At 41.7% G+C, this 22347-nt stretch overlaps 1 protein-coding gene across 1 annotated transcript in view; it reads right to left on the bottom strand.

Moving 5' to 3' along the window:
* FAF1 (Fas associated factor 1) overlaps positions 1–22347 on the bottom strand; it is a 412428-nt gene that overhangs the window by 955 nt on the left and 389126 nt on the right. The window lies entirely within an intron of this gene.

Genomic DNA, 22347 nt, shown 5'->3' with positions numbered 1-22347 from the left:
TAAAACTCGACAAAATCTTGGCTCAGTTGGAATGTACTAGTCATGCAGGGGTCCTAAACTAGGTTTATGACCTCCTATGCCTGGGGCAGGGATGGGATGTTTTCTGAATCAGACAGTGAGAGAAAGGAACAAAAATTTCCTGTTTAACAAAAGGGATCGTGAATTTTATTTTAGTTTATTGTCATTTTTTGTTGTTATTCTATTATAGTTGTCCCAAATTTTTCCCCCTTTGCCCTCCTCCACCCATCCCACGCCCCGCCCCCACAGTCAATCCCCACACTGCTGTCCATGTCTGTGGGTCACTCGTACATGTTCTTTGACTAGCCCTTTCCCCTTCTGCTCACCATTATCCCCTCCCCGCTGCTCACCTCACACCAGTCAGAATGGCCATTGTCAGTAAACCAACAAACAGCAAGTGCTGGCAACGGTGTGGAGAAAAGGGAACCCTAGTGCATTGTTGGTAGGAGTCAGACTGATGCAGCCACTGTGGAAAACAGTGTGGAATTTCCTCAGAAGACTAAAAATGGAACTGCCTTTTGATCCTGCAATTCTGCTGCTGGGAATATACCCTAAGAATCCTGAATTACCAATTCAAAAGAATTTATGCACCTCTATGTTTGTACCAGTGCTATATCCAATAGCCAAGTGCTGGAAACAGCCTAAGTGCCCATCAGTAAATGAGTGGATCAAAAAACAGTGGTACATTTATACTATGGAATACTACACAGCAGAAAGAAAGAACTACTTTTTGTGACAGCATGGATCGAACTGGAGAGCATTATGCTAAGTGAAATAAATAAGCCAGTTGGTGAAAGACAAATACCAGATGATTTCACCTATAAGAGGAACCTAATGAACAAAACAGAACCACAGGCATGGAAACATGGTGCAGGGATCGTGAATTTTAAAACACTGAGAAATACTGGTTTAGTGGAAAGGACAATGGGTTTTGGAACCGGAAAGATTCTGGTTTAAATCACAGCTGTGTTGGCTATTAGCTTTGTGGCTTTGGAATTAGTATTAATCTTGCAGGACTGATGGAGGATTAAATGAGAAAAATTATATAATTAGCACAGTGTTGGGCACAGAGCCGGTATTCAATGATGGCTGCCGCGTGTGTGAGCAACTGTAGGGATGGACACAGACAAACGGGCAGCGGTAAGTATGCGTGATGAGAGGCTGGGCAGTGTGCTCCGTCAGATACAGGTGCTCTGGGCCTGTGGGCAGACTGCAGCACCTGAGGTAGGCAGTCTGGTCCTCTGCTCAACTCAAGCCACACCTAATAAGATGGCTCTGCTGACTGGGAGGGGGTTCCTGAGGGCCAAGTGTCACAGGCAGCCTGGTGAGCTGAGGGAGGAACACTACCTTTGACTGTATCCAGATGGAAAACTGGTATGCCCAGGGGGGTCATTAAGGAGGCACATCTGCCTTTAGAATCTTCTCTGCTTATAAGGAACCCAGAGCAAAGCCGCTCGCTCTACTGGCATCTCTTGGGCTCTAGGAAGATAGGCAGGCAAGGCAGTGGGGAGGGCCCAGCCTGCTGTCCGTCTTCCAATGCACTGGGGGGCAAGCTGCTGGCAAATGTTTACCCATTTCCCCAATTAACGTACAACACTGCACGGCCTTCTGTCAATAAACAGAGCTATGCTGCCTCTGCTTCCGAATCACTGGCATTTTTTTGGCCAGCTGCTTCCAGTATTGTTCTTAATTAACATGCCAGGGCTCTTCCGGCATCTTCTACTTTGTTATTTGTGGTTTGTAAATATGATGTGTGCTGGAAGAAACCATAATCGTAATAGTGCCAGAGCTGTGCATACTAGCAGAAAGACACGCTACAAAGCATAAGAAGCTGGGAGGCTAGAGCCGCAGGCCCAAGTTGAACCCTGCCTGATTTGTCAACATGCAAGGTTAGAGGGTTCAAAAAACACACCCAGGTTTTACATGAGAAAGCTGTGTCCAGGAAAAGTTAAGTGATTTTCCTTGTCACTTGAAGTTGGAGAGCTGGGATGTGAGGAGGGGGAAACTAAAATTTCTTCAACATTATATGTCAAACACTTTAAATATGTTATTCCTTTTAATCCCTAGAGCAGCTATGCAGGGTAGTGGGGATGGCACAACTGAGGTTCACAATGGCTGCCACTTACTTACAGCCTCATGGACAGTATGGGTTGTCTATGCACCACAGTGGTTAAAAAGAGATGCAAACTTACATTCAAATCCCATCTCTGTCACTTACTACCTGTATAACCTTGAAGAAGTTATACAGCCAGAAAGCCTCAGTTTTCTCACCTGTATGATGGGCATAGTCACAGTTTCTCCTTCATAGGTTGTTGTGATAGTTAAACAAAATAATGTTGGTGAAGCCTCTGGCACAGTGCCCCAGGCAGGAAGCACTCAGTGGGTGGTAACCATTACTGGCTGGAATGTTGCCTTGGGTAGGAGACCTGGTCTGTCCAACCTCAACACTAGAGCTCTTTCTCCAAAACCTCCTGGAGCTCAGGTCTGCACCAGGCTGCTTTCTTATTTCTACTCCAACACCCAGCAGAAGTGCTCCCTCTTCCCTGACAGCGCAATGCCTCAGTATCTGGAGACCCCCTTTCACAGCTGCAGTGTGCTGTGCCACAATGCACTGCTTCCCAGCGCACAGGGCTGTGTTGGGGCTGCACATCTAGTGCCCCAGATCCTAAGTAATTTTGTTCCCTTAAGATCATTTCAGACAGGAATTTCAAAACGAACAGGATGATCTCTGTTTTTATTCTCATTTGCCTGATGTGGACAAAGAGACTGAGGGGAACCTATAAAATGCAGGGCACTGTGCTTCATTCTGGCAAAATAGTGGCCATATGTGAAGCCATGGTGCTCTGGACCCCATGCAAGAAAGGTGTGGAACAGCCAGGAGGCAGCTCCTGGTAGGGAAGAGCCTAAAAAACCATGTTGTCTGAGAAACAGCTGAAGATTGGGAAATGTCTCCCCAGAGAGAGGGCGCTGAGAAGTGGTGGTTGTGCTGCCACAGGGGTGGGGAGGGGCTGTGTTAGGCCTCTTTGAATATCTGAAGGACTGACCAGTAGGCACAGAACATACACAGAACTCAGCTGGTCAGAAATAACTAAATAGAGCAGCAGCTGCTGGTGTAGCTCCTGCTGCTTCTTTCTATTACCCCCTTTTCTCCTCCTTCTATCCTTTATTTTCTTCTTGTTCTTCATCATCATCATCACCATCATCATCATCATCACAGCAACTGTCACGTACTGAGTGCCTACCATGTAGCTGGAACTAGGCTAAGTACTTTATGTACAGTACCTTACCTAGTCCTCAAAACAATGAAGTATATGTTATTATTGCCACTTTACAGTAGAAGATACCATGGCTTATCTCACCCCAGGCTTCGGAAAGGATAAAGTTTCAAACTTAAGGCTGCCTGACTCCAAAGCACACGATAACCAGAATGCTTCTGGCCAGTATGTCCACAGGCTGCCTTGGGGCAGTGGAGCGGGGGAGAGGGTAGAGGTGAGTGCACTTCCTAGTATCCTTGGAAGCTTTCAAATAGAGGCTTATTTGAAGAACATGATGATGATTATAATGAAGGCTAACATTCATTGAGCGTTTACTTTGTATCAGGCATTTCTAAGCACTTTATATTTAAAAATAATTTAATTTTCACAATAACCCTTTGGGGTAGATTATCTGGTTAAGTACAATTATTATTCTCATTTTACAGATAAAGAAACCGTGCCATGAAACAGACTAAGTAACCTGCCAAAGGTCTCAAAGCTAGTAAGGGCAGAGCCAGATGTGAATCAAGGCAAACTAACTTTAAAATCCACATGTTTAACTACTAGACTATTCTGCTGGAGGTGTTGCTAAGAGTAGGAGACATACAGGGAAAGAAGTTGGATGAGATGACCCTGAGGTTGTTTCTAACCAAGCCTCCAGGATATAAGATCTTCACTTTAAGATAGGCAAAAGGTGCCCTGGCTGGTGTGGTTCAGTTGGTGGGGCACTGTCCCCCAAAGCAAAGGGTTGCTGGTTGATTCCTCGCCAGGGCACATGCCTGGGTTGTGGGCCAGTCCCTGGTTGGGGGTGTGCAAGAAGCAGCCAGTTGATGTTTCTCTCCCACATCAATATTTCTCTCCCTCTTTTTCTCCTTCCCTTTCCCTCTCTCTAAAAAAATAAATAAAATCTTAAAATAAAATCTTAAGAAAAGAAGAATGGCAAAAGGTCAAGGGTCAGGAAAAATCCTGAAGTGTTTATAAAATTCGAATACAAAAACCCAATTTGAGCCTGTGTTCTGCCATTTACTTGGGACTTTACTGAATTATTGACTCTAAATCAACAGAGAGACTCCCAGTCAAGTTGGTGGCATAGGTAAATATGCCTTACCCCCTTACACAATTGCAACAAAATTACAACTAAATTATAGAACAATCATCACTCAGAACCATCGGAAATCAAGTTGAATGGAAGTCTGACAACTATGGAATTAAAGAATTCATCCAGACTGGCAGGAGAGGCAGAGATGCAGAATGGACTGGTCCCACATCTACATGTGGTGGATAAAAATTCAGGAGGGATATCTTGGGAGTGAGGATTCCCAGCCCCACAGCAGGCACCCCGGTCCAGGGTTCCAGGGCCAGGAGGGTAAGTCCCCATAACTCCTGGCTGCAAAAACCAGCCAGTATTGAGTCAGTGGAAGAAACTACTGGAGCCCCAAGCAGTTCCTATTAAAGAATACACACACGAACTTACCCAGACTCACTCCCTCTGAACTCCAGAACCAGGGTAGCAGCCTGAAAGGCACTAGTAGCATACAGAGAGGAGCTGAAGTGTCTGGCATCAAGGCAAGAGCTGGGGACAGCTTTCTCCCAGACACAAAGGGAGGCAGAGGTCACTGTCCATTTTTTGAACCCTCCTCAAACAAAGCCTTAGAGCCATAGAGCCAGCAGATGGGTGCCATATCTGAGACTCCATCAACCTGGCTAACACTGTTTGCCCTGGACATCCACCAAGGCTCCAACCACTCAACTTACAGCTGTTAACAGTGGCTTTTCCATGTGAATGGCTGGTCTTCGCTCAAGCTTCACAACTTCCTCAATCCTTTCAAACAAGTAACAGCTGGCCTCAGTGAGCCACCAGACCTCCTACCTCTTGCTAAATGATCCTAGGTATAGCACTCCAGGTGCCAGACTAGCTTCACAGCTTAGCTTTGCCTGAAAATCTCCAAGCCCAGCATAAGTAGCAGCCACCTCAGACAGCTTTATAGCTCAGGCAGGGTGATTCCAGGCAAAATACAGGTGAGGACTGACCTTGGCCTACACCACCCAAAATATCCCAGGGTCTGTGCACCCAGTGGACAACTACAGACCACAGAGGAGCAACACCACCCTGCCCCTGCACAGCTGATCCTCCATGGAGGGTGGAGGTTGATGGTGAGTGGTCACAGCCAGTCCTTGCAGCTGACTGGTCTGGGTAAATCCCTCCCACTGATCTGCCAATAGCAACCAAGGCTCAATTACAAAAGGAGAGTATACTCAGCCCACATGAAGGGCGCACCTTGAGTACCCAGCTTGGGTGATAGGGGAGGTTATGCTGCTGGACCCTATAGGATGCCTACCATATTAGGCCATGATACCAAGACAGGGAATCATAGAAATTCTACCTAAAAAAAAAACAAAACAAAACACAGGGAGGCTGCCAAATAGAGGAGACAAAAAACAAACAAAACAAAACATGGCCCAAATGAAAAAACAGATCAAAACTCCAGAAAAAGAGCTAAGCAAACGGAGATAAGCAATCTATTAGATACAGAGTTCAAAACACTTTATAAGGATGTTCAAAGAACTTAGAGAGGATCTCAACAGCATAAAAAAGATCCCATCAGAAATGAAGGATACACTAATTGAAATAAAGAACAATTTACAGGGAAACAGTAGTGGACTAGATGAAGCTGAGAATCAAATATATGATTTGGAACATAAAGAAGCAAAAACAGCCAATCAGAACAAGAAGAGAAAATAATCCAAAAAATGAGGATAGTGTAAGCAGCCTTTGAGACAACTTCAGGCATTCCAATATTCACATCACAGGGGTGCCAGAAGGAGAAGAAAAAGAGCAAGAAATTGGAAATCTATCTGAAAAAATAATGAAAGAAAACTTCCTTAATTTGGTGAAGGAAATAGACAGGCAAGTCCAGGAAGCACAGAGAGTCCCAAACAAGAGGATGCAAAGAGGCCCACCCCAAGACACATCATAACTAAAACACCAAAGGTTAAAGATAATGAGAGAATCTTAAAAGCAGCAAGAGAAAAGCAGTTAGTTACCTACAAGAAAGTTCCCCTAAGACTGTCACCTGATTTCTCAAAAGAAACTTTTCAGGCTAGAAGGGATTGGCAAGAAATATTCAGAGTCATGAAAAGCAAGGACCTACAGCCAAGATTGCTCTACCCAGCAAAGATATCATTTAGAATCAAAGAGCAGATAAAGCGTTTCCCAGAGAAGAAAAGAACTGAAGGAGTTCATTAGCACCAAACCATTACTATATGAAATGTTAAAGGGACTTATTTAAGAAAAATAAGATCAAAACTATGAATAATAAAATGGCAATACATACATATCTATCAACAATTGAATCTAAAAATAGAAACTAACCAAACAAAAAGAACGGAGACAGGATCATGGTTACAGAGAGTGTTTTGATGGTTGCCAGTTGGAAGGGAGGTGTAGGGGAATGGGTGAAGAGGTGAGGGGATTAAGAAGTACAAAAGAAGTTACAGAATAGCCATGGGGATGTAAAGTGCAGTATAGGAAAATGGAGTAGCCCAAGAACTTATATGCATGACCCATGGACATGAAAAATGGTGTGGGGATTGCCTGAGGGAGTGGGGGGTACTGGGTGGAGGGGTGCAAAAGGAGAAAAACTTGGACAACTGTAATAGCATAATCAATAAAATATAATTAAATAAAAAGAAAGAAAGAAATCAACAGAGAAACCCACCTTTGGGCCTTCTTGGGGGAGGAGAGGTATTCTCAGATAAGTGGTATGGCCAGACTTTGTCTACATTAGAAAAGGAAATTCACCCACCTTGACATTTTATTCATTATTGTTAGGAAACCTGAATGGATAGATTTTCTCACTAAATTAATAATGCCAAACAGTCCAACCCCTTCATTTTATAGGTGGGCAGTTAAGGTTCAGAGAGGTCAAGTCACTTTGCCCACACCACACAGCTGATAAGGTGCAGATGCAGTACTCTGCTCCAGAGCTTCTGACTTCTCTTTTGGGATTCTTTTTGGCCACATCATTCTGCTTCTCACTTTTTTTTTTTAAATACTTGAGTATAAATATCATACTACTAGTAGGCTGGGAGCTACTTGAGGGCAGGGGCTGAGTAATATTAAAAATAACAGTAGCAGCAATATATGCATAATACTTCATAGTTTGTAAGATATTTATATAAGCATTAATTCATAATCATATAAAGTGGGTGTTATTATCAATCCTTTAAATTTTCTTTAACTTTGCCAAGGAAATGCTTTTAGTTTGTAGTTGAATAAGGGAAAGTCTAGACCTATTATTTTCCTATTTAGAATGCTAAGTTGAACAAATGGAGCTGAAAAACTGAACACCCATATGCAAATAAGTGAATCTAGATACATACCTTATACCCTTTATAAAAATTAACTCAAAATGGAAAACATAAAAGTATGATATTTCTAGAAGATAATATATGGGGAAAAAAGTCTAAATGAGCTTGGAGATGGTGATGACTTTTTAGATACAATAACAAAGGCCCAATCCGTGAAAGAAATAATTGATAAACTGAGCTTCATTAAAATTAAAAACTTCTGCTCTGCAAAAGACATTGTCAGGAGAAGGAGACACTATCAACAAACTGGGGTAAAATATTTGCAAAAGGCACATTTGATAAAGAACTATTATTCAAAATATACACAAAACTCTTAAAACTCAATAATAAGAAAACAACCCAATTATAAAGTGGGCCAAAGACCTCACCAAGGTCTTTGGTGAAAGACACCTCACCAAGGATATGTAGATGACAAATAAGCGTATGAAAAGATATACCACCCCATACGACACTAGAAAATGCTAATTAAAACTGAGATACAATTACAATTCTATGAGAATGGCCAAAACCCAGAACACTGACCAATGGTGGAGAGGGTGTGGAGCAACAGGAACTCTCATTCGTTGCTGCTGGGAATGCATAATGACACTGCTACTTTGGAAGACAGTTTGGTGGATTCTTAAAAAAGAATCATATTCTTACTAGATAATCCAGTAATCACACTTCTGGTACTTACCCAAAGTAGCTAAAAATGTATGTTCATACAAAAACCTTCACACAGATGTTTATAGCACCTTTATACATAACTGCCCAAATCTGAAAGCCACCAAGATGTTGCTAACAAGAAATGAGCTATCAAGCCATGAAAAGACATGGAGGAATCTTAAATGCATATTACTAACTGAAGAAAGCTGATCTGAAAAGGCTACATACTGTATGATTCCAACACTCTGGAAAAGGTAAAACTGGGGAATAATAATAAAAAAATCACTAGTTGTCTGCAAGGGGGAGAGATGAGTGAGTGGAGTACAGAGGATTTTAGGGCAGTGAAAATACTCTGCATGGTATTATAGATATATGTTGTCATATATTTGTCCAAACCTGGTGAATATACAACACCAAGAGTGAACCTTACTGTCAACTATGATTCTGTTGTCGGTGTAGGTTCACTGATTTTAACAAATGGACCATTCTGAGGGGGGCTATTGGTAAGGGGGGGCTATGTCTGTGGGGGACGGGGTTATATGAGAGCTCTTTGTACTTTCTGCTCACTACTGCTGTGTACCTAAAGCTGCTCTAAAAAACCAGGTCTTTAAAAACACACTAGGTTGTTTGTTTGTTTTTTCAGGTTCTTGATATACTTTAATAGTTTATGGGGTTAACGTACTGAAGTTGTACTTGGAACTCGTGCTTCGGGAACCAGCCTCACTCTGTAGAGGAGGAAACCAGACCCAGAGATTGGGTTCACACACAGTATAACTGGTAGAGGCAGAGCCAGAACCCAAGCCTTCTGACTTGCTTCTTCATCATTTCCATTGTAATTCCCCCATCTCCCACAAGCGGCCTAACAGGGTTATCTCTCACTCCATGAGTTACAGCCTTCAGGTTAGTGTGTGGAATTGGGAAGCAATAAACCAATGGTTTCTCAAAATGCATTTTTGCTTTTAGAGTAAAATTTGCATTTCAGAAAGTTCCAGTATCTTCAAGGAAAGAAAAGCTCTGTTCTCACATTTTCTCTAGTATTTGCCTGCTCCCCTCTGGTGACCGACATAATCACCTTCTAGAGTGCATGCTGACAGCACTGTGAGCGGAGGGACAACAAACACTACACTCTCATCCATAACCCTTCCTTCTCCACCCTGCCCCCACATGAACAACAACCAGGCCCCATCCTCTACCTCTGAAGCAGACCACACAAACCACAATAAACCTCCCCAAGTACAAGGAAACCCACCCTAGTTATGCACCATCTGCCTCTGCAAAATTTCCCTCACCTGTCAGACCTCAGCCAGCTCTCCCTTCTCCACATTCCTCTGTGCTGACTGCCAAGGCCGTGCGCTACCTAATGTCAGGATGTAAAGGGCCAGAATGTATAGGTTCCAATTCTGGTGCTTGTGGTGCAACTTTGGACAAGTCAAAGTTGTCCAAAGTTGCTTTTCTTCTCTAAGCTTTAATTTACATTTTTAAAAGTGTGGGTGAGTGATTCAATAGAGTCAACTGGGCTATAGTTTGGCTTGGAAATAGAGACACCTGGATTCAAATTTCAGCTCTTAGCCACGTCAGTAAAATGCTTAGAGCTCCAGTTTCCTTTTCCGTTGGGTGAAGGGGTTAACATGGCCACCACAGAGCCTGTCACATGGAAGCTGTTATGATTCAATGCCTTCTTTATGTCTAGTAGATGTCACCTGTATGGTGTGAGCCCACCAATGACTGGAACGGTCGAAGTGTGATCTAGGGAAGGAGTCTTGGGTTAGATTCCCACTGCTATAACCTCCTAGCTCTCTGCTAACCATGGGCAAGTTACTGAACCTTCTGGTTCATTGTTTCTTTACTTATAAAATTGAGACTTCCCTTTCCTTTCTCTTTTCTGCAGCCAACCCACCCTGCTGTTCTAAGGTCTGAGGGGCCTGCAGTATCCAGCTGTGCCAAGACTAGATGAGCAAGTCTCTAATTTAGGGGCAAAGAATGTATAAGCAAGCCCCTTGGCTGCAGATCTCAAGCCACACTCTCTGATCAACCTTTTCTTTTTTTTTAAATATATTTTATTGATTATGCTATTACAGTTGTCCCATTTCCCCCCTTCTCTCCCCTCCACCCTGTACCCCCTCTCCCACCCACATTCCCCCCCTTTAGTTCATGTCCATGTGTCATACTTATGAGTTCTTTAGCTTCTACATTTCCTGTACTATTCTTGCCCTCCCCCTATTTTCAACCTACATTCTATGCTACTTATTCTCTATACCTTTTCCCCCTCTCTCCTCCTCCCACCCCCCTGCTGCTAGCCCTCCATGTGCCCTCCATTTCTGTGGTTCTGTTCCTGTTCTAGTTGTTTACTTAGTTTCTTTTGGTTTTGCTTTAGGTGTGGTTGTCAAGGGTGATATTTTTATCCCCACCTGAGTCCTATGTCTATCTTTCAATTGGTCTTATCTTTCTGTTAGTCTTGAACTAGCTAAGTGAGAGGATTATTATTAATGGCCCTTAAAACCCCAAGTACCCCACAGCACTAGCAAGTGCTTAACAATTATGATTTGATGTAATTTAACACAGGACTAGAGCTCTGTTTTTCTCAAAGTCTGTTTGGCCTTGATTAGAAGGTGACAGAGTCCCCCAGTCAGGACATAAATCAATTAAAAATGTCTTTCTAATCTGTAACATAAAGCTACAACAAAGCTTATTCTTAAAGAGATGCTTCTTTAAACCCAAGTTATCTGAACACAAAATGAATGTGCTAATAATCTTTCTGAAGAATGAGTACATAATAATAATGACTCTTATTTTACAGCTTTCAAAGCACTTTCCCATACAGAACCAAAACTTCAGAGCTATCCTAGGAGAGTGGCCTGATTTACCTTCATTTTACAAATGGGAACATCAAAGCTCAAATAAGAACATTATTTACACACAGTCATACAACCAGAAACTGGTGGGGCTCACATCTGACCACAGGTCTCTTTACTTCAGATCCTGAGACCTTTCTATTCTATGAGGTAGCACAAAGGCTCCATAGGTAAATTCCCAGGTTACAGTAAGGCTGACTATATCTGCTTTTGATTTTGTTCAAAATTAGCATTTACACTGAACTTGAGGAAACAATGAATCTTTTTGGTATGCTATGAGTAACCTATTACTCATAATGAGTACTCGAATGAGTACTCCATTAGAAAAACATGCATATTGGATATCACATGTTTAAAAAATAATTGTTAGTGTCATACTACCAAAAAGTTAACCATTTATTTGACACTTTATAAGTGCCAAGCACTGTACTAGTTGTTCTTTATATATTATCTAATTAGATGGTCACAACGCTTCTATGAGGTAAGTACTCCTATTATTCCTGTTTTATAGATGAATTCTCTGAGACGAAGATGATCAAGGGACTTGCCCACGATTACATGCCTAGGAAAGATGAGGCCAGAATTTGCCCTGGTTTGGTAGCTTTTAGCTTGTATTCCAGCACTGCCCTTCGTTGCCTCTTAACCTCTGATTCTTCCGACTAGCTGGCTTTCCCTTGGGCATAAAGAACGCAGGCACTCTGTAGCCCTGTTGTGATATGAGCTTTGTTGTTCCCCATGGGTTATCTTTTGTTACTGTCACCTTGGTCCTAATTGCTAATTGCTCATTTTCTTTAAACACGTTTTGATGAACTGGGAATCCCTAAAGAGGGAAGTTATGCCCACAAAGTATCAGAGGGAGAGTTTAAGAGCTGAACTGCTTGCTGGTCATGTGCTGATTAGGGTGTGAAAGTCTTTTGTAACTGTAAAGTCTTTTGCAAACATAAAAAGGTTACTAATCACCATCATCATCATCATCATCACCACCAATGTCACCAGTTATAGCTCCTAGCAAATTCTCCTCTAGATTTGCTATAGTTGGTAATGCAACCTCAAGAGGAACTTCCAATCTGGGAGGGTCCACAATGGGACTAATCCATGGCTATTTCCACCCCAGCTTCCTGTGTAGTTTCTGGACCAGTGTCTCATTGGATCACAGGAAAGAAGTGGCACTGGGATGAGGGTTTCCAGGAGACAGATGTTCCATTATTAAACCGCGGTAGAAGAGTTTAACAGAGAGTGAGATTGGGAGGGTTTCTGTGGTTGCAAAGCAAGACAACCTACAGCACATTTTCTTTCCTTGACGTTTTTTTTTTTTTTAAGATGGGAAGAAGACAGAATGAGTGAAAAGTTAAAGGAAGACCAAGGAAGAGAAGACTAAGGTGACCAAGAGATGGAAACTGTATCTTGTATGCTGCCCTATCTGCTTTTCATTTTTATCACATTATAATGACGATAACAAGTAACATTCATTGGGAGCTTACTAGGTGCTAATTGCTCTAAGTGATTTATAATCACTACAAAAACTTATGAAGGAGGTATTAATACCTTCATTTTAAAAATGAAGAATATAGAAGCTCAAAGAGTTTATATAACTTGTCCAAGATTGTATGCAGGAAGTGGCAGAGCAAGGATTTAAAACTAGGTCTTAAAGTGTTCTTAACCATCACCTTAGGTAATTTTAGTATTGTTGTCATACACTGAACTATTTACTTGGAGTCTCCTGCTTGAAAGGATGCTCCTCTTAATCTAATTGAAGCACATATCTCTCCATAAGAGAGTACACTACTACCTTAGGCATTAGGACAAATTTCACTCAACTAGCTCCTCAATTATCACAGACCCAAGGACTATTAGAGCTGGAGGGTTTTTAGAGGTCATTTCTGTAACAGATGGGGACAGAAAAGCCCAGTCAGTGGAAAGAATTTACCCAAGGTTACTGAGCATTTTTACGGCAGATCGGGGACCAAATCTGGATTCTTCATCCCCAGTTTGTGCCTTTAGATGACTGTTTAATGAAGACATCAACTCTAAAGTGTTACTAATGTCAAACTGACTTTAAACTGGGCACACTGTCAGGGGGACCCTAAACACCAAATAAAATATGTGACCTCTCCTTGTACTGGTATCCCTGATGGTGGCTTTGGTTACTATACTGTTAAACAACATTAGTGGGGAAGGCCCAGAGGGAATAGCGGGGCTTCTAACAAGAGGGAAGGGTGGGGGTGGGAAGATCTGAGTCTATAGAGTGAACATAGGAAGATTGAAAACAGGCTTGTCTCCTCATCCCTCGATGCCAGTTCCCAAGGGATTAATTAGTCCCTTTTGGGGTCTGGAAGACACAATTTCAAGTAAATAAAATTAAGTCCTATTTTACAGAGTGGTTTGCAAGCTCACTGTCCCTGGAAGCTTAATGAATAGGGTACGGGCAAATTCATGAATGAGGACTCTGCAGTGTGGCAACACGCTGGCTCCCCCCCTACCCACCCCCTCGCCCCGCGGGCAGCCACAATCTTCAGGGCGGGGTTGTCTCTGTCCCTGAGCAACCTAGGATGGTTATTCCAGTGAGGCACAAAAACATTTTCAATGTGTGCAGTGGTTTGAAAAAGGCTGGGAAGCACTGATCTAGGGGACATGCCTCACTTTCAGAGGCCGATATCATGGAAGGCTGCCAGGTTCTTGTATGAAAGGTTCCTAGGATGCCTCTGGTAAAAGATTGGTCCACAACACTAACCCCTGTGTGTGGAGAGAAACCTGCTAACTGATTAGGTTTAGAACTGCTACCTCAGCTTAAAAACCTGAGCAACTCTGATTATTTTTGTCCAGACTGCCATCACTAGGCATGGATTAAATCCTAATTGGGAGGCAGTAAGAAAGAGCACTGGTGGGTTTTGAATTCCAGTTCATGTACACGTGTGCTCTTGAATAAGTCATTTAACCTCCAAAAACCCACATTTCTCATCTGCAAGCTGGTGACGACATTACCCAACAAACTAACAGGCTCTGACAGACTGCTTCTCTCTGGGTCTCTCCTTGAACAAAATATCTGATTCTACTTAAAATTCTTCAGTGGTTCTGTAGGGCAACAGGATAGGTCCCTTTTGCTTTGGCCTCGTTTTCCCAATTTGTAAATGAGTGATGTTTCTGGCAAGACACATAGCATACCCATAGTGGAAAACAAGGCTGAAATGACAGTTTGGAGATAGATCTTGAAGGGCTTGAACGGCTTATTAAATTTAAACTCCCTGGCTTCAGAGAGACCTGGAGTGGCACGCTCGAGGTGCTCTTGAGGCAGAACGGCTAAGGAAAGTGAGCATTTTGAAAGCATTTTAATACTCAGGCAGGGCCACAGAACTGGTGTGCGTGTAACTCTGCACACAAACACCACTCAAGAGCTGGAGCTTTGAACAGGAGTTAAAAGAGTTGAGTCCCTAACGACATACAAAAGACTTGCCGGTGTGATTTATTCTGATGTATTTACTTATCCAATTACCAAAACAGCAGGAGATCATTAAATTTTCTAGTTACCAGATGCAGCACGTTCAATATCTTAAATGTTACCAAGGCTCTCTCTGAGCTATTTTCATATTATATTTCATCTGCCCAAAAGCTTATGAAACCGGAAGGCAAGATTCATGAACAGAGCAGGTGTTTTCTTTGAAGGCTGGTCCAACAGGCACCTGCATGATACCAAACTTAGAGCTGAAAATCCCAAACTGTCTCCTGGATTTAAAGAAAAGTACCATGATGAGAAACAAAAGTATTTGGGAGAGAAGATGCTAAGAACATGGTACTTGAAGGTGGCTGGAGATAAGTATTTTATTGGGCCAGACTTTTCTGCATGCTCATTTTCTATCACTTTGGTCCCCATGTCCAAAGAGGGCCGGGGCTCAGAGGAGAGAAGGGAATACACACCCTCTGAGAGACTACCCGTGTGATCCTGAACAAGCACTTTGGCGCAACTAAGAGACAGGAACTGTGCGTTTCCTGTTTCTTTATTTCCATCTTCTAGCAAAGAACCTGGTGTATTATATACTCTCAATATTAATGCTTGTCGAAGAAATGATCAGGGAATGTTTGGTCAGTATTAAGCACTGAAAAATACAGAGCAAGCCTTTATTAACAACACTTGAAAAGTGGCAAAATAGATGTTTATTCTATTTTCTTTTGAAAAATATACACCATATAAGTGATACCTGAGCCTAAAGTTTTGGAAAGGGTGGTCACGGCTTGGCCCCACCAGTCTTCCTCTAAATATGGTCCCCACACAGACCTTAAGCTGCAGCCAGTGAGAGCAGTTTGCTATTCCCCAAATATGCCCCGTCCTTTTCCTACCTGAATCTTTGCTTTCATTGTTTCTCCTAATGGATTGTCCTTCATCCCCTGCTGAAAATTTATACTGTATATCCCTCAAGGCTCAGCTCCAATGCTATTTCAACCAAAAAACTAGGCCTAAGTGACAGAGCCTAAATTAATCTTTCTCCTGTTCCTGGTACAGAGGTAATCATAAATGGTATTTTCTCCCATTCACTGGGCCATGGGCTCCTGAAACACAGGGGCCCTGTATATTCACTGTGGTCTTTCCCTCAGGTGCCTGGCTAGGCACGGCAACCCACTTCTGTAAGATCTAACTCAAGGGTCAGCTACACTCTCGCCCTCAGTTACCTGTCTGCTAAGCCTGTCAGGTTATTTTGTAATTGTTTGTCTCTGGGTCTGTCTCTCAGGTTGACTTCTGAGGCCACAGAATGAGGTCTCACTGGCTATTACCTCAAAGGCCTAGTCCACTGCTGGAAACAGTGTGAATTCAGCAGGTGTTTGCTGAAAGATGACCCACTGAATGACTGAGTGGGGGCTCCCCACTCCTCGCCAGGCCGTCCACCAAGCCAAAGAAAGGGACTCAAGAGGAGCCGGATCCATAGAACTTGTCCCCCAGCCTCAGCCCGACAACAGACAGAATTGCTACTATTAGCGGGCCACCCCAGCAAGTCCCTTGGCTCTGGGTGCTCTCTGGCCCTTCCCTCAGTCAGTCCTGCTGCACAGACATAGGGAATGACAATACGTTTGTACCAGTTGCCCTTTCAGAAGGGACAGATTTTTCCCTACTTAAACTGCTGTTGGAATTGGCTAATTAGAAGGATTTAAAAAATCTTAATACTCCAAACAGAGAAAACTGGTTCTGAATTATTAAGCAACATTTTCAGTGCATTTGAATAACCTTAAGTGACTTAGCTGCCACCTGATCCTAAGCTCTGGCTCAGATAAATAAATGTGAAATATTGTCAAAGCCCCGGCTTATAGGAGCCTCCAGCTACAGTTAATAAAGCTTAAGTCCCCATAAACTGCCTGGGACAGAGACCTTCTCCTACAGAGAAGATGATATTAAATAAAGCCAGTAGGACCATGAAGCCAGTGGTTGTGTTCTAGTTTTCAGAAGAGAGTTGTCAGTGGGGCAGGTATTTCCTATATCCAGGTCTTTTAATCACAGAATCACACAGTATCAGAGCTGAGAGAAGAGTTAGAAAGCACTTACTTTAATCTCCTCATATTTCAGAAGAGGAAAATAAGACCAAGAGAAGTATATGCCTTGCGTGAGATCACACAACAAATGGCAGGAACAATCAAAACTCTGTCCCAGGTGCCTGGTCTCACCTTAGTCCCCTTTCCAATATTCACATTCCTCTGAGAATGTCCTGCTGGGGACAGAGGCTGCCAACTAACTGGCTGTTAAAAAACACCTGAAAATTTTAACCAGCGGGGTGACTTCTAGAGTTCAAATTCTAGAATCCATGGTTCCCCTCCAGCCCCTGCTTTGGAGTTTTCTTTCATGACTGTGGGGTGAGGGGAGTGGGGGGTGAGCGGAGGGAGAAGAGGTAGGAAACGAGGAATAAGTGAAACTGAATGCTACTGTAAGGGGCTCCCTCTCTTGCCTACCCTCCAACCATGAGGGTACTGTGAGTTTCTGCCTGGTGAGATGGAAAATGCAGAAAACAAAAACAATGATGCATGAATAGGTAGGAATATTTTTTCCCTCTCACTTATTTACTAAACAAGTGTTTCCTGAGTGTTTACTATGACCAGAAACTGTGCCAGACACTGGGAAACCAAAGTGAACAGGCACTATCTCTGTCCTCAAGGTGTGTAGAGTCCCGGGCAGGACGCAGACAGGAAATCGACCCGCTGCAATTCAGACCTGCAAAGGGCTACACTAGGGAAGAGGATAGCAGAGGAGCACGAGGATGGTAAACACCTAACTCTGTCTTATGGTTTCAGTCAGCTCCATACTTTCTCTTTCTTCAACGTCTCATTCTAAAGTGCACAATTCTTTCCTTCGATGTAACCATTTTACTGACTTACACTTTCATAAACAATAAACCAATACTAGTCGTTTACTATGTGGCAGGCACTGTACTCAGATGAATCAGACATACCAGTAATCCCAAATAACTTCAGATTTGATCTGTACGAGTACAATTCTTTGTCTTTTTTTTATAAAATGTGTGTCTTACCTTCATGTTGTGACTATTGTATGTTTGGGCCAACCATTTCTACTTCTGGTATCCTTCGATTTTTCTAGGCCTTAAGTTACTTGCCTTCTTTGCATCCTGGTTTTTAAAATCTATAAAATAGGGGTCTTTTCTAGTTCTCACAGTCTAATATCTGTGAGATATTAGAGGAGGTCCAATTCACACATACAGACAGCCAATAGAGGAAGTGAAATAAATTTGAAAATGTCAAGAGTATCTTCAGGTTTGGGGTTTGGTCGCAGACATTAAGTGCTGGTTCTGGGTGAACAGCAGGTGTGGTCTGGGTGAAGGGGGCTGGGGCTGGCCCTGCAGCGAGGCCCAGGGGGATTGGGCACATCGATGCACCTGCTGATGCACTCTGGAACTTCAGCACTGGCTTTGAAAATTACAAGGAGTCCCTAGAAAAGGTTAATCTGCACATATACACGTTTGCAGTTGTTTGTATTTACAATGGGGTTATTATACAGACTTTAAGTGAGCAAAGCTTGTCTGCAGAAGTACCTGGAATACTGAGCACAGAACTAATGATTTTTTATTTATGGCTGAACACAGTCAGATTGGATTGTATATACAGACTTCAAAAGTTTATTTGATTTCTGATACAGCATTCTAAATAGTATAATGCTATATAAACACCTTATAAAAATTAAGTTTTGGGGAAAGTAAATAATTTTATAAAGGTTTAAATACATCAACATGCCTATATATAATCAGTAACTGTCACTCCATCTTACATTCAGCAAAGTATGGGGAAAAGAACTGGGTTTGAGGAATCAAATACTGGTGTTGATATTTATTGTATAACTTTGAGAAATTAAGCTCTCCTAGGCTTCTATGTCTTCATCTGTAAAATGGGATGATACCTATCTTTCAGAGAATTAATATACATGATCATGCATTTAACAGGCATAAAAATAAATGGCTTTATTCACTGTCATCAATCCCTACCACCCCAAGTTCTTTATAAATAAGTTAGGAAGGGGTAGAGGCAGATTCTATTAAGACTCTGAATTCCACTCAGCTACCATGAAATGGCTGTAATCACCTCAAGCATATTTTAAAAACTCTTTTGTGTATACTCTGATCTGACCAGGGGCATATAATAATGGGTTTTCTCACGTAATACCACCTTTTCCTCAGTGCCTCTGTAGCAAGATCCCTTTCTCTTCATGCTATCAACTCCATCACAAGAGCTTAAATATACTGAGCATTTGCTAAGTGTTGGTGCTTTGTAAGTATCACTTCAGTTCATTTGTACAACGGCCCTATGAAGTATATACTATTATTATCCTTATCTTATTGATGAGGAAACTGAGCTACATAGAGGCTAAGTAATTTGCCTAAGATCAAAGAGCTAGGAAATGGCAGAGTTGAGATTTAGTCTGGGACTTCAGAACCCAATCTTTTAACCACTAGCCTATACTGTCTCTCCATCATGCATCTCCTTCAAACCCACCCAGTCACTTCCAGGGGCACTTTGTGGTGTTGGCCACTCTCACAGTTTAAATGTCTTCATCCTCTGTTAGAAAGCACCACCTAGACTTTCTCTTGGCATCTCAGTCTCAACAAATCCCAAAGTGCAGCTACCTCCTCATCTGTCACACTTGATTTCTGCACATAAACTCTGATCTCTCCAGTTATTCAGACTGGGAACCCCTAAGTCACCTCTGACAACTACTTGGTCCTATCTTCCCCACCCTGACATAGCTAGAAAATCACCAAATCCCACTGATTTTTTCTTCCTCTTTATTCTGTGCCTTCTCTTTAGCCCCATTACTGCCATACTAGTTTAGATTTTCATAGCCTGCTATCTTGTCTACTGTAATAGTCCTATCTGATCTCCCTACTCTGATCCTTCCTGATGAGAACAATCAACATGTTTGAGGAAGTAGGGAAAAGGCAGAAATGTGGAATCAAAAGACCTAGGTGGAACCACTGTTCTACCACTTATTAACTATGTCAGTTTGTGTTAGCTATTTGTCAGTTCTAAGCCTAAATTTCTCATCCTTAACACAAGGGTTAATACCTACCTTAACTAGTTCAAATTTCCACTAGAATTGGTTTTGTGAGAGCAAGAACTTTTTCTAGCCTATTCACTACTGTACCCCCAATATCTCAAGCATAAGAACATCTCAAATAATATTTGTTAGATTAATGCAGTGACTTTCAACCAGTGTACCATAAGAACTTTTAAAACATGCAATGCCTATTTAGTCAGGGACACTGACCTATTTTCTCTTAGATTGTCAGGTAAAAAAATAACAATAGCCAACGCAACAATAGCCATCTGGTGTGAATGAATAAAACTTACACCTATTTTTTCAGATGAACAAAAAAATACTTTTTTTTGGTGTTTTGCAGATTTTTAGTGATTAATTTATCTGTGCCATGAGATAAAAAAGGTCGAAAATTGCATATGAATGCATGGTAAGTCCTTCAGTTATTTTTTTTCAATTCCTATTTCATTTCCCTCCATGCCTGACTTCACATCCTAAATTCCATCATAGCAAACTGTGTGCAATTGCCCAGGCCCATACTGGCTTATATTCTTGTTTTTGTTCATATTTCTGCTCAACAAATATTCCTTTAAACATAACTGTAGTGTAATATCAAACCAGGAAAATGACATTGGTATGATATTGTCAATCAGACTATAGGCCTTACTTACATTTCATCAGTGTTTATGTGTATTCATTGAGTGTGTATCTGTGAATATTTATGTGTAATTTTATCTCCTGAAGATTTGCGTAACCACCACCACTATCAAGATACAGAATAAAACTCTAAGATTTAGAAGCACGCCCACCCCCTACAACAATGCTCTTTATTCCTGGTGACCACTAATTTGTTTTCCATCTTTATAATTCTGTCAATTCAAGAGTGTTATATACATGTAATCATATAGAGTGTAACCTTTTGAGATTGCCTTTTTTCACTCAGCATAATGCCCTTGAGATCCATCCAAGCTGTTTCATGTATTAAGAGTTCATTCCTTTTTATTGCTGCATAGTATTTCACTGTTCCTTTGTAAAAATGTTCAAACCCTGCTTCTTCTGTGAAGCTTTACTGACCTACAAACAGAACTAGACTCTCTACCACTCCCTAAGTTTCTATTATAGGCAGCATCAACAACCACAGCATTTTTGGTCTTTGAATACCTTTATCTGTTTGCTCGCCTATAAGGCTTTGCTCACATCTTTGTATCTTTAGTGTCTAGCCAGTACCTGGTAACTAGGTATGTATTATATTCAGGCATGAGTTTTTGTATCATTGGCCATGAGTTCAATGTTAATGAATCAACATTCTATATTAAATAAGGGGTCTTTAAACAGAAACATACATAAAACAAGGCTACATATTAATTGGTTGATGAAAATTTTAACTAGAGGCGTATAGGAACTTAAACCTATTTTAGCCCTAGAAGCAATGTTGGAGTACACTAATTCAGTGTTTGTGGCAACTTTATACAACATAACTACTGTGAAAAATGAGAACTCACTGTACTTTTCAGCTCTAAAACCAATATATTGCTACACACAACCTACAGAATAAAACAAGAATACAGCAATTTCTCAGCCCTTAATGCTCACAACCCTGGTAATGCTCACAACAACCCTATATATTGCTACTTTCATTTTACCAAGAGATTAAATAATCTAAGATCACGCAACAGAGAGCTGATCCATAATTCAGAGTCAGGTCCATTTGAATCCCCAGTTTGTGTGCTCTTGTTTCAGGCTGCAGTGCCTCTGAGTGTGCTGAAAAGAACAGGTAGTGTTAAATAAATCATCCTTACAGTGTTGATTTATACTTGCTGATAAAACAAGCAAGGAAAAATAAATACCAACAACTTTCCCTTTATTTTAAGTGGCCAGGTTGAGAAAGTATTCTCCTTCTGTAAGGAAAAGCAGCTATAGCCTCAAAGACAATTGCAGGGGCTCTGCAAACCATTGCACACTTTGGGCAAATTTACAAAGAAGATGCTGGCACCCTAGAAACTCAGAGATGGCCATATCCAGGGATTGTGTTTCCTTCAAGTTCCCTGAAAATCTTCAAAAATACAGGGTTAACTGGTGCTTATGAATATTTTTCTGAGGCTACGTTTACCATTTGTTATAGTCCTAAGTTCTGTTATGAGTGAAGGTAAGAAGCAAAGTCAAATGCTTAGAAGATTCCCAGTTTACAGAGTTCCACTTACATATCCAGTAGTAAATCCCAGAAGTGAATTTGGTATGTGAATATCTTAAAAAATAAAATTATATTATGTACAGCAGAGTCAACATAGCAGGCCTAACAGATATTCTGTTGAAAAGCTTGCTTACAAGGTTGGCTCCTGGCTGGCTCTTGGGAACTTGGGTTTTGGGAGGGGGAGAGGAGGGCAGTTCCCACCATTTGCAGAACTGATAAGATGGGCTCACTAAACCTGAACTGTTCGTGCAAACAACAAACTTTGTGCAAACAACTGCTTTTCTTCTGGGATTGTGGAATTTTGGTATGTGCCAGGCAAAGGATATCTACATGATCAGCATCCAATACAAAACTTGGGTACCGAGTCCCTGATAATCAGCTTTCTTACTTGGCACTATTTCACATGCACTGTCTCAAATCATTACTGGGGGAATTAAGCTCATTCCGTATGATTCTACTGGGAGAGGACTCTTGGAAGCTTGTGTCTGGTTTCCCCTG

Source organism: Phyllostomus hastatus, unplaced genomic scaffold (genome assembly GCF_019186645.2).
Source record: "Phyllostomus hastatus isolate PE091 unplaced genomic scaffold, TTU_PhHast_1.1 phas_contig_147, whole genome shotgun sequence".
Lineage (NCBI taxonomy): Eukaryota > Metazoa > Chordata > Mammalia > Chiroptera > Phyllostomidae > Phyllostomus > Phyllostomus hastatus.
The sequence above is the reverse complement of the archived record's forward strand: the minus strand, read 5'-3'. Positions and strand labels throughout refer to the sequence as shown.